The sequence below is a fragment of the Brassica oleracea genome, chromosome C2, assembly GCF_000695525.1.
Source record: "Brassica oleracea var. oleracea cultivar TO1000 chromosome C2, BOL, whole genome shotgun sequence".
Taxonomy (NCBI): Eukaryota; Viridiplantae; Streptophyta; class Magnoliopsida; order Brassicales; family Brassicaceae; genus Brassica; species Brassica oleracea.
Window position 1 is genome coordinate 16,882,500 of NC_027749.1, and position 9,608 is coordinate 16,892,107.

At 33.8% G+C, this 9,608-nt stretch overlaps 1 pseudogene; it reads left to right on the forward strand.

Annotated features, from left to right (window-relative positions):
• Window positions 1-282: 282 nt before the first annotated feature.
• LOC106322589 overlaps window positions 283-9,608 on the forward strand; it is a 17,968-nt pseudogene continuing 8,642 nt past the window's right edge.

A 9,608-nucleotide genomic window follows, 5' to 3' on the forward strand; every position in this document is an offset into this window, starting at 1 on the left:
CTTTCATCCGAATCACATACGCTTTCATCGTTTGAAATCTAATCCTTCCTCATCGTATATATAAATAAGTTGTTTTGAGCATATCTACTCATCACATTCTTCTTCCCAAACCTTCATTACAAATTCGATCTTGCAAGCAAAACACTTATGGTGGGTCTCAACTCATTATATAATATGTAATCTTGTGACTATAAGTTTTGCATTTCTAATATCTATAGATTAAAAGTTATAATCTCTTTTAATCCATTCACTCCGCGCAGGGCGCGGGTATCACCTAATTAAGACAATATTTAAGGAGAACGATACACCACCCAAAGCTTAAGCTGTTTAGTGTAGTAAGATCGACCGTTGTTGTGAACCAAGATATAACAAAAAGAGAGTAAAAACTCCGTCTAGACGATAATGCCCACGTGTCTGCTCCTCACCGTCTGGTTCCTCATTTGTATCCTTGATTCGGTTCACCTGGTTCGAGCTCAAAACCAAATGGGAGCCACTACTCATCCCGACGAAGGTCTCTGCTCTGTCTCTGATCACTTTGGAATAGTTAATTAATAACAAGTTATTTTGGTTTAAATAAACTGACGGTTGTTGTGGGAGAAACAACAGCGGAAACTTTGAACTCCATCTTCGCGGCTTGGAAGATCCCGGCGCAGAAGGCATGGAACACGAGCGGCGACCTTTGCTCCGGCGTTGCCATAGACGACAGGATCAATATCGACGACAAAGACTACAATCCTCTTATCAAATGCAACTGCAATTTTGTCAACTCCACAATCTGCCGCATCACTGCTCTGTACAGTTTCAGCTCTCATTTCTTAATTTCCTTTTGTATATGTGCATTTAGCCACTGAGTGTGTCATGCTGTTGATTTACTTCCACAGAAAAGTTTATGCGATAGATGTTGTAGGACCTATACCTCCACAGCTTTGGAGTTTGACATACCTCACCAATCTGTATCGCCTTTACCCTTTTTTTTCTTCTTTTTCTTATGATCATAAAAACAGCCTGAAAATGCATTCATAATTGTACCTCAAAATAACATGCCATCTTTTTATCAGAAACCTGGGCCAAAATTATCTTACAGGCTCCCTTTCTCCTGCAATTGGAAATTTGACTCGAATGGAATGGATGTAAGGCTGTTGATTGAATGATACCTTCTTCTTCTTCTTCTTCTTCTTCCTCACGCACAACTGTTTCTCAACTACCGTAGGAGCTTTGGGATCAATGCGTTGTATGGCCCCCTTCCCAAGGAAATTGGTTTGCTTACAAACTTGAAATCGCTGTAAGCTTCTAAAAAATATCACAGATGTGAGATTTTGATGCTTCCTTATTCTTATAGTACATATTCTGTATGCAGTGCTATTGGTGTTAATAACTTTTCCGGTTCTATACCAGCTGAGATTGGGAATTGTACAAAACTAGTAAAAATGTGAGACCGTACAAAGTACTTTTATGAATTCGTTTCTGCAGTGTTTTTAGTTCAAATATGAAAACTTAATTATTAACCTTTCACAATCATCTAGTGTTAATTTCTTACATTTTATTACAGGTACATAGGAAATACTGGACTTGCAGGGGAAATACCATTATCATTTGCTAATCTTGTATTGCTGGAAGACGTGTAAGATTTTCTTGTATTGAATGCGCGTTAAGTTAACTTTATCGTTGGATTTTAGATTTTTTGTAATCTATATATATTACTTTACATTGTTTGTTTGTTTTGCTGTGGGGTAATATTTTCCTTGATGATGTACCAGTTTGCTTAACGATGTGGACCTTACTGGTCAGGTACCGGAATTTATAGGCAAATGAACCAAACTTACTATCTTGTAAGAATGATTTCACTTTTTACAGACATATATATATATATATATATATATATATATATATATATATATATTTTTTTTTTAATTGTGACGGTGCTCTTGTTTTTATATATTTTATCGTAATTTTCACTCTTAGTGGAAAAATCTTCTTGCCATTTAGACTTGGGATTCATGGATTGCTACCATGTTTTACTGCAGGAGAATTCGAGGAACTAGTTTGAGTGGTCCGATACCGTCGTCATTTTCCAACTTAACATCTTTGAGAGAACTGTATGTTGTTGCATTGGTGCCACATCATTCATTCTTGTTTACTTTCTCTCTTTTTTTCCTCTCTCTTTGAGGAAAATTGATTATTTTAACTTGAACAATTTAATAGTACTATTTATATTATACCTTTGATATTGTGCTGATTTCAACCACAACTAAAGTTTGTTCTAAATAAAATTTTGAATTAGAAAATTTAAACCAAAATTGAAATAATGTTGGTCATTGTGCTTTGTGAAATGTCATATGTATAGTATTTGCTGAGTCACATGTCATGCCTACAATTTTCTGAGTTAGAAATCACATGTTTTGTTTCTGTTGTTTGATCAGCTGATACATGTCAAAAACGTATAATGAATTGCTTAATTATATATATATATATATATATATATATATATATATATATATATATATATATATTTGAGTTTCTTTTAGTATATGCATAGTTGAAACTATACAAGCTAAAACTATACATACATATAATTTTAATACATGAAAAAAGGTTTTGGAAGGTAAAATGTTGTATAATTAAATAATAGAGAATATATTAAAATTTGCTAAAACCTAGTTAGTTCAAATTATTTTTACATAGGAGTCAACGAAATTTACAAACTCGAGGTAAATATTTAAATCTTTTATTCATATAGTCTTCTATGTTTACCCAACTGTATAAGTTTGTTCGTCATATTGGTCATATGTTAACATATTGAAAATAGTATTGATTGACTTTGCTTTCAACATTACAAGAAAAGTTATGAATAGATATGAAATCATATGAAAATATTTATTTTAATTATTAAAAAGGGTAAATAAATATTTTTTAAAAATTATAAATATTTTTTTACTTTTCATATAGATATATAAACAAAATGAATACACACATAAAGTAAAATTTTATTTTATTAGTTTGTAGTAATACTTTTGACATGTGGCAGCTAACTTACGTAGAAACTAGAATATATATATATATGACATTTGTCTAAATATCAATTGTTATGATATTTGATTCAGTAAAATTGACCAACATTATTTCAGTCAGTGTTGCGTTGGCATAAGTTTTACAGTTTAAGTAGCTTAAGTTTTTTTTTTTTTTTGAAAAAAGCTTAAGTTTTAACGCTATCCACATAATCATAATATCCTAAATGTAGGGGTCTTGGTGATATACCTAATGGAAGTATATCTCTTGAATTCATCAAAGACATGAAATCTCTAAGTACATTGTAAGGCAAAAATCCTACTCCAGTTCATGAACTATTTCCCTCTCCTCGTCCGTGCATTTAACATTGATGATATGTGTTGCAGAGTATTTAGGAACAGCAATCTCACTGGGACAATACCCTCTAATATCGGGGAATACTCAAGTTTTCAACACGTGTAAGTACAACATACGTCCACGTGTGTCGGAGTCTTTTCTGTAACACGTGTTTCGGAGTCTATTCGGTGAAAGTCAGCGTGAGAATACCAAGTGATCTTGCGGTCCTACAATTTTAACACTGCTAATAGTATTATTTTTCATTTCCCCAGTCACTGGACTTAATGTGTTACTGCCTAATTCGTGTCTGTTTTCTAGTGGTTTAAGTTTCAACAAACTACATGGACCAATTCCGGCTTCACTTTTCTACTTAAATCAACTCACCAACTTGTAAGTTTTCTACTTCTTTTTATTATTTATGTTCGCATCTACCAGTGATAACTGAGGTAAAACTTTGTTGTCTTCATACTAGGTTTCTTGGAAACAACACGTTGAATGGTTCTTTGCCCATTCAAAAGAGCCAGGCTTTGAGCAATATGTGGGTTACAAAGTCCTTTTTAATTGATCCTCTTTGAAAGCCACAAAGTCCTGATATAGACAAAAGTTTTTTACTAGACAATAAGGAAACTGTTTTGGAATATCTAACATTTTTTTTTGTCAAGAAGATTATCTAACATATTCTGTAGATCCTAATCATTTCTTCTCTTATTCTTTCAGAGATGTTTCGTACAATGATTTATCTGGTAGTCTTCCTTCATGGGTCAGCTTACCAAACTTGAAAATGTAAGTAAACAAAACACTGAGACGAAATTTGTAATGATTTTTTTTAATTAAAACATTATAGAATTTCATCCTGGACCATGAGATTTTTGATTTTTAAATTTTCAACAAAGACACCACCAAAACATCTTCAAAATACAGCAAAACTCCCATTCCACAATTTAAAATATATTCATTAATAGTAGATTTTAGAATAAATTTTTTTTAAAAAAATCAACAACACAATTTTTTTTTTAAGTTTCTTAAAATTCATAGTTGCTTAACAGATGATTTTTTTTTCATTTTAATACAAGTCACTCTAAATTTTAAATTTGAATAAACTCTCTAAGAATTTTATTCAATTTAAAAACTGAAGTGTTTTGTAGATAAATATTTCATTATTCACCCAACAAATTCTATATTATTCAAAATAAATTACAAAAAGAAAATTGATGTAATTGCTATTGAACTTTTTTAAAATGTACAATAAATCCATTGTTAATAAAATATTATAACTGGTGGATTTTAGGAGATTAGTTGTGATTTAATAGTGTTTTAATAGAGTTTCTTAAATAAAAATATAAATCATATGGTCAGATAGGATTCTTGAATATTTAACATAAAGACATAACGATTTCTCTAATTCAGACAAAATTCTCAACAAACTAACTAAAATTAAATCTGTTCAATTCTTCAGAAATGTTTGATTATAGAAACACCGCACCTCTGGAGAGGAGTTGTTTGCTAGAAACCAGGGTGGTGCGAACTTCAAATGGAGCACTAATGTATGGAACTTGCCATGTGCACCAAAAGTGAAACTGTTCTCATGGAAACTACTCAAAAGAGCACTGCCGGTTGGCGAACAGCTACTAGAGAGACACATTGTTGTTGACCCCCTTTGTAAGAGGTGCGGCTGCTCAGAATCTATTACTCATCTCTTCTTCCAGTGTAGGTTTGCACAGCAAGTCTGGCAACTAGCCCCTTTCACGTCCGAACTGGATTTCAGAGGAATGATAGATTTAATGTCTAGCTGGACCTCTTTCTGTGCGAAACAATGTCTCCCCCCTGCAGGTATAACGTCGGGCTCTCTATTTCCTTGGATCCTATGGATGCTGTGGAAAGCTCGAAACAACTTTGTCTTTGATGGCCACTCTGCCTCCCCAGAAACTACATTGTCCTCTGCCATTGCACTAGCACGTGAATGGTCAAGGGAAGTGAAGAAGGAACCAGCGCGTCACCTCCACAAGCCCACACAGGGCAAGGCTCCTCCAGCGGGCGCAGTGGTTGTTCGATCTGATGCGGCATGGTCCAGCGCAAACAATTCAGCCGGCTTGGGATGGGTTATCCTCTCTAGCTCTGGTAACCAATCCTTCAAAGCAAAGACAAGGTGTGTGGGATCTCCGCTCATAGCTGAGAGTCTTGCTCTCCGCGAAGCAATCATCACCTGTCAAAATCTGCAAATCAAGACGGTTCTCTTTGAATCTGATGCCTCTCAACTTGTTAAATCTATCACCGACGGCCACTGCCCTACCGAGCTCTATGGGGTGGTCTCAGATATCTTGTTTTATGCTTCTGCATTTGAGTTTGTCAATTTTTCTTGGATTCCCCGAGAAAGAAATGTAATAGCTGATAGGTTGGCAAAGGATGCCCTGCTTGTATCCGAAACATTGTTTGTTGGGGATGCTTTTACTGCCCCCAATTAACCACCTAATCAATTAAATTCGTGTTCAAAAAAAAAGAAACACCGTTATATCTCTACGAGTGTATGTATATTCATGGTGTTTTATAATCTCATAAATTGTCCCCTTCATTTTCTTATAGGAAATATTTATTAAAATCATAACAAATTATATGTTATTTTGCAGCAATCTTGTTGTTAACAATTTCAGCTTGGAAGGTCTTAACAAGAGGTGATTATATCAAATATGTTATATATTGTTGATGCCTGAAATTCCTGTTTCATTTTTGTTTTTGTTTTTGAAAATCTGTTTTCATCTTGTTAAAAGAGATTTACAAGGACTGAAGTGCCTGCAGAAGAACTTCCCCTGCAATCGAGGCAAAGGAATCTGTAATCTTTTAAAAAGAGATATTATCATAACAATTGTTCTCAACTGTTCTTATATTTTCTCTTGACTGGTAACTAGATTCTGACTTTTTGATCAACTGCGGAGGGCCACAAATACGGTCTGTTACCGGAGAAATATTTGAAAGGGAGGACGAGGAACTTGGATTAGCTTCATCTTTTGTGAGTGATCGTCAGAGATGGGCAGTCAGTAGCGTAGGACTTTATGCCAGGAGTATCAATTATATATGGGTTGTCAACAGTTTGGACTCAGAGCTTTTTCAGTCAGCAAGACATTCTTCTTCTTCCCTAAGGTATTATGGGTTGGGACTAGAAAATGGAGGCTACACCGTAACACTTCAGTTTGCTGAAATAGATATTCTTGGTTCTAACTCCTGGAGAGGTTTGGGAACACGATATTTCAACACGATAGAGGTCTTCTGTCCTACCGGTTTACAAGTTACATTCTTTATGTAATAATCTCCTACCTGAAATCTGAGACCAAACTCCGTTTTCCAGGGACGCCTTGTTGAAAAAGATTTTGCTATACGTAGAACCGCTGGTGACAGTACTGTTCGAGCAGTTCAAAGAAAATATAAAGCAAATGTATCAGAAAATTATCTTGAAATTCATCTTTTCTGGGCTGGCAAAGGAACAATTAGTATCCCTATTCTAGGTACTTATGGGCCACTAATATCGGCCATAACTGCAAAACCAGGTATACATGCTGGTGAATTCTTTTTTTTTTCCTATCTCCTCATGGGTGCCTAAGTGTTACATATTGTTGTTGTTCAGATTTTAAACCAACTGTGGCCAACAGGCCACTATCAAAGAAAAAGTATAGGACGGGTACTATTGTAGGTGTTATTGTCGGGCTAGGACTTTTAAGCATCTTTACGGGCGTGGTTATCTTCATCATCCGAAAAAGCAGAAAGCGTTACACAGATGATGAAGGTAATAATAAAACAGAAACAAGTCTTTGAACTTGGATATCATCTTCCAAACTTGTTCATATTTTGGTTGTTGCAGAGCTGCTTAATATGGACGTAAAGCCTTACACTTTTGCATACTCTGAACTTAAAAATGCCACTAGAGATTTCAATCCCTCCAACAAGCTTGGAGAGGGAGGATTTGGGACTGTTTATAAGGTAAGCCCTGAACTAAGTAGCACTGAAACGGTTATGGGCAAAATTGAGATGAGAACTGGAACACCAAAACTAAATATTTTGGAAACGAGTACGAATAATTTTTTTTTAGAAACGCTAATGAATTTAATTATAAACTTGGTGGACCGCGGGCATTAACATTAATATTAAATTAATAATTACATATTTACAACTATATAATACTTATGTTACATGTATGTGGTTAATACGAAAGATTCGATGTTACATATTGATATTTATACTATGTTCATATGAACAAAGAATACATTAGAACGTTTAGATTAAAAATTTCAGTGTTTCGTATAAAAAATATGAGTTATGGAAAATACAAAGTAACTTAAGTCCATAAAGTAGAGAAACCAAACCTTAAGACCAAGGCTTCGAGTTCTGTCTAGATTAAGGTAAAACCCACACATCATATAAGATCATATTTCTCATGTCTTGAGCGCTAGATAATCATGAAGAGTGCACTCGATTTTCTTAGCACCAACATCTTTCCAGTCTATTGAAAACACTGTCCCATTAGATTCCACCTGTTGATTGTGCAAAACTACAAAAGAGTCAATCAAAATGCCAAAAACATTGTAATCTCCATGAGAGAAGAAAGACTAAATAGGAATATAGATAGATAGATAGATACTCATAAATGATTTGCTCTAGCACTACTCATATCCTCATCAGAATTCAAATATATCTCACGGAAGAACTTGTTCAAAGTAGTGTCTCCTTCAAGCTTATCATCCTTCTATTCTTCTTCACTTCATCTTCAAGCTTGTCATAGTCCTTTACTTTCTTGGAAGAACGATAAGCTGGTCTCATTGAAACCTCTGCACAATTACACAAACAAATGATAAATTTTAAAATGTCAAGAGTCTGTGATTCAAACTTCTCATCAGGTGAAACTAAATAAAAAGAAAAAAGAAAGTAGAAAACATGTTTAAGAAATTCGGGTCTGGCAAAACTGCTGGTTGTTTGCCATGTTCAAGAGAGGCCCATGTGATTATCTCTGCCTTTAAAAGACTTTTCTTAATTTTGGTTGATATTACTTCATATCTGCATTTCACTACTGCTATATGAATACACACCGCAAGGAAAAAAAAGGTCATTACAATGTGTACAACTCAGAACATGGCATTGTTTGAGTTTAAAAGGACTGCTTGGTACTATCTAATAAAATGTATCCTTTAAATGTCAATTATCCAATTACATCTATAAACCAATTACCTTTCCCACCAATCTCAGTTTGAGATGATACGCTTTCTCTCTTGGAACATCAGTCGCAATACTCAGATGCAAAATCACTAACATAATTGACACAATTATCATAGAAGTGTTATCATGGAGGTGTGTTCTGAGAATGCATTATGCTTCAAACGATCACACTTAACACTAATCTTAAAATATCAGAAAAATATAATTGATAAAAAACAAATATTTCACGCATAAACCACATAAAAAAAATCAGCCATGAAATATAAAAGAGAGATTTGAATTACCTGAGATTTATTATCATTGGTTTCATTGTAACATCATAGATGATTTACGGTTTCCTTCTCTAAGCCTTGAGTCAGAAAAGAGGTAATTCTAATAAAAATATTTAAAGATGTAAACAATCCCCAAAAGATAACAAATTATATAATTGATAGGACAACGTCAATGAGTTTCAAAGTTTTTAAAAAGCTTTGAGATTACCTTTGGATCTCAGACGTACCGAAGGGGATCACACACAATAAATAAATTGCACTTGATTAGCATACACATCTTATATTATATTCTTGATAAGTGATTTAACTTTATAAAAAAAAAAGAATTACCTTTTTTCGAAAGGGATGATCAGTTATTGGATAAACAGAGTCGTCTCTTTTTGTTAGTTGAATCACTACTGATGCAAAAATATAGATAGAGATACAACATGGAGAGGAAGAGAACTAAAATAAACGGAAAAGAAGAATCCCCCATAAAATTACCAGTAATGATGTTTCCGTCTATGAGTTACTTATTGATTATCATACACCTGCGCAAGATCACAAAAGTAGAATTTAAATTAGAACGATCAAAAACATATGAAAATTAAAAGATAGATGCGTGAAACTAATGGGGGGTGGCGTGATATTTATATAGCAAATTAGTTTAAGTTTCTAAATGACCTAGTTTTCAAGAGAAGCTATGAGATAGATATCCTCTAATAAATTTTAATTCAGCTATGAGATAGAATATTTTCTAATAAATTTTTAAAGATATTCTGGTTATAATATATACATAATTTTGGTAACTCAAAT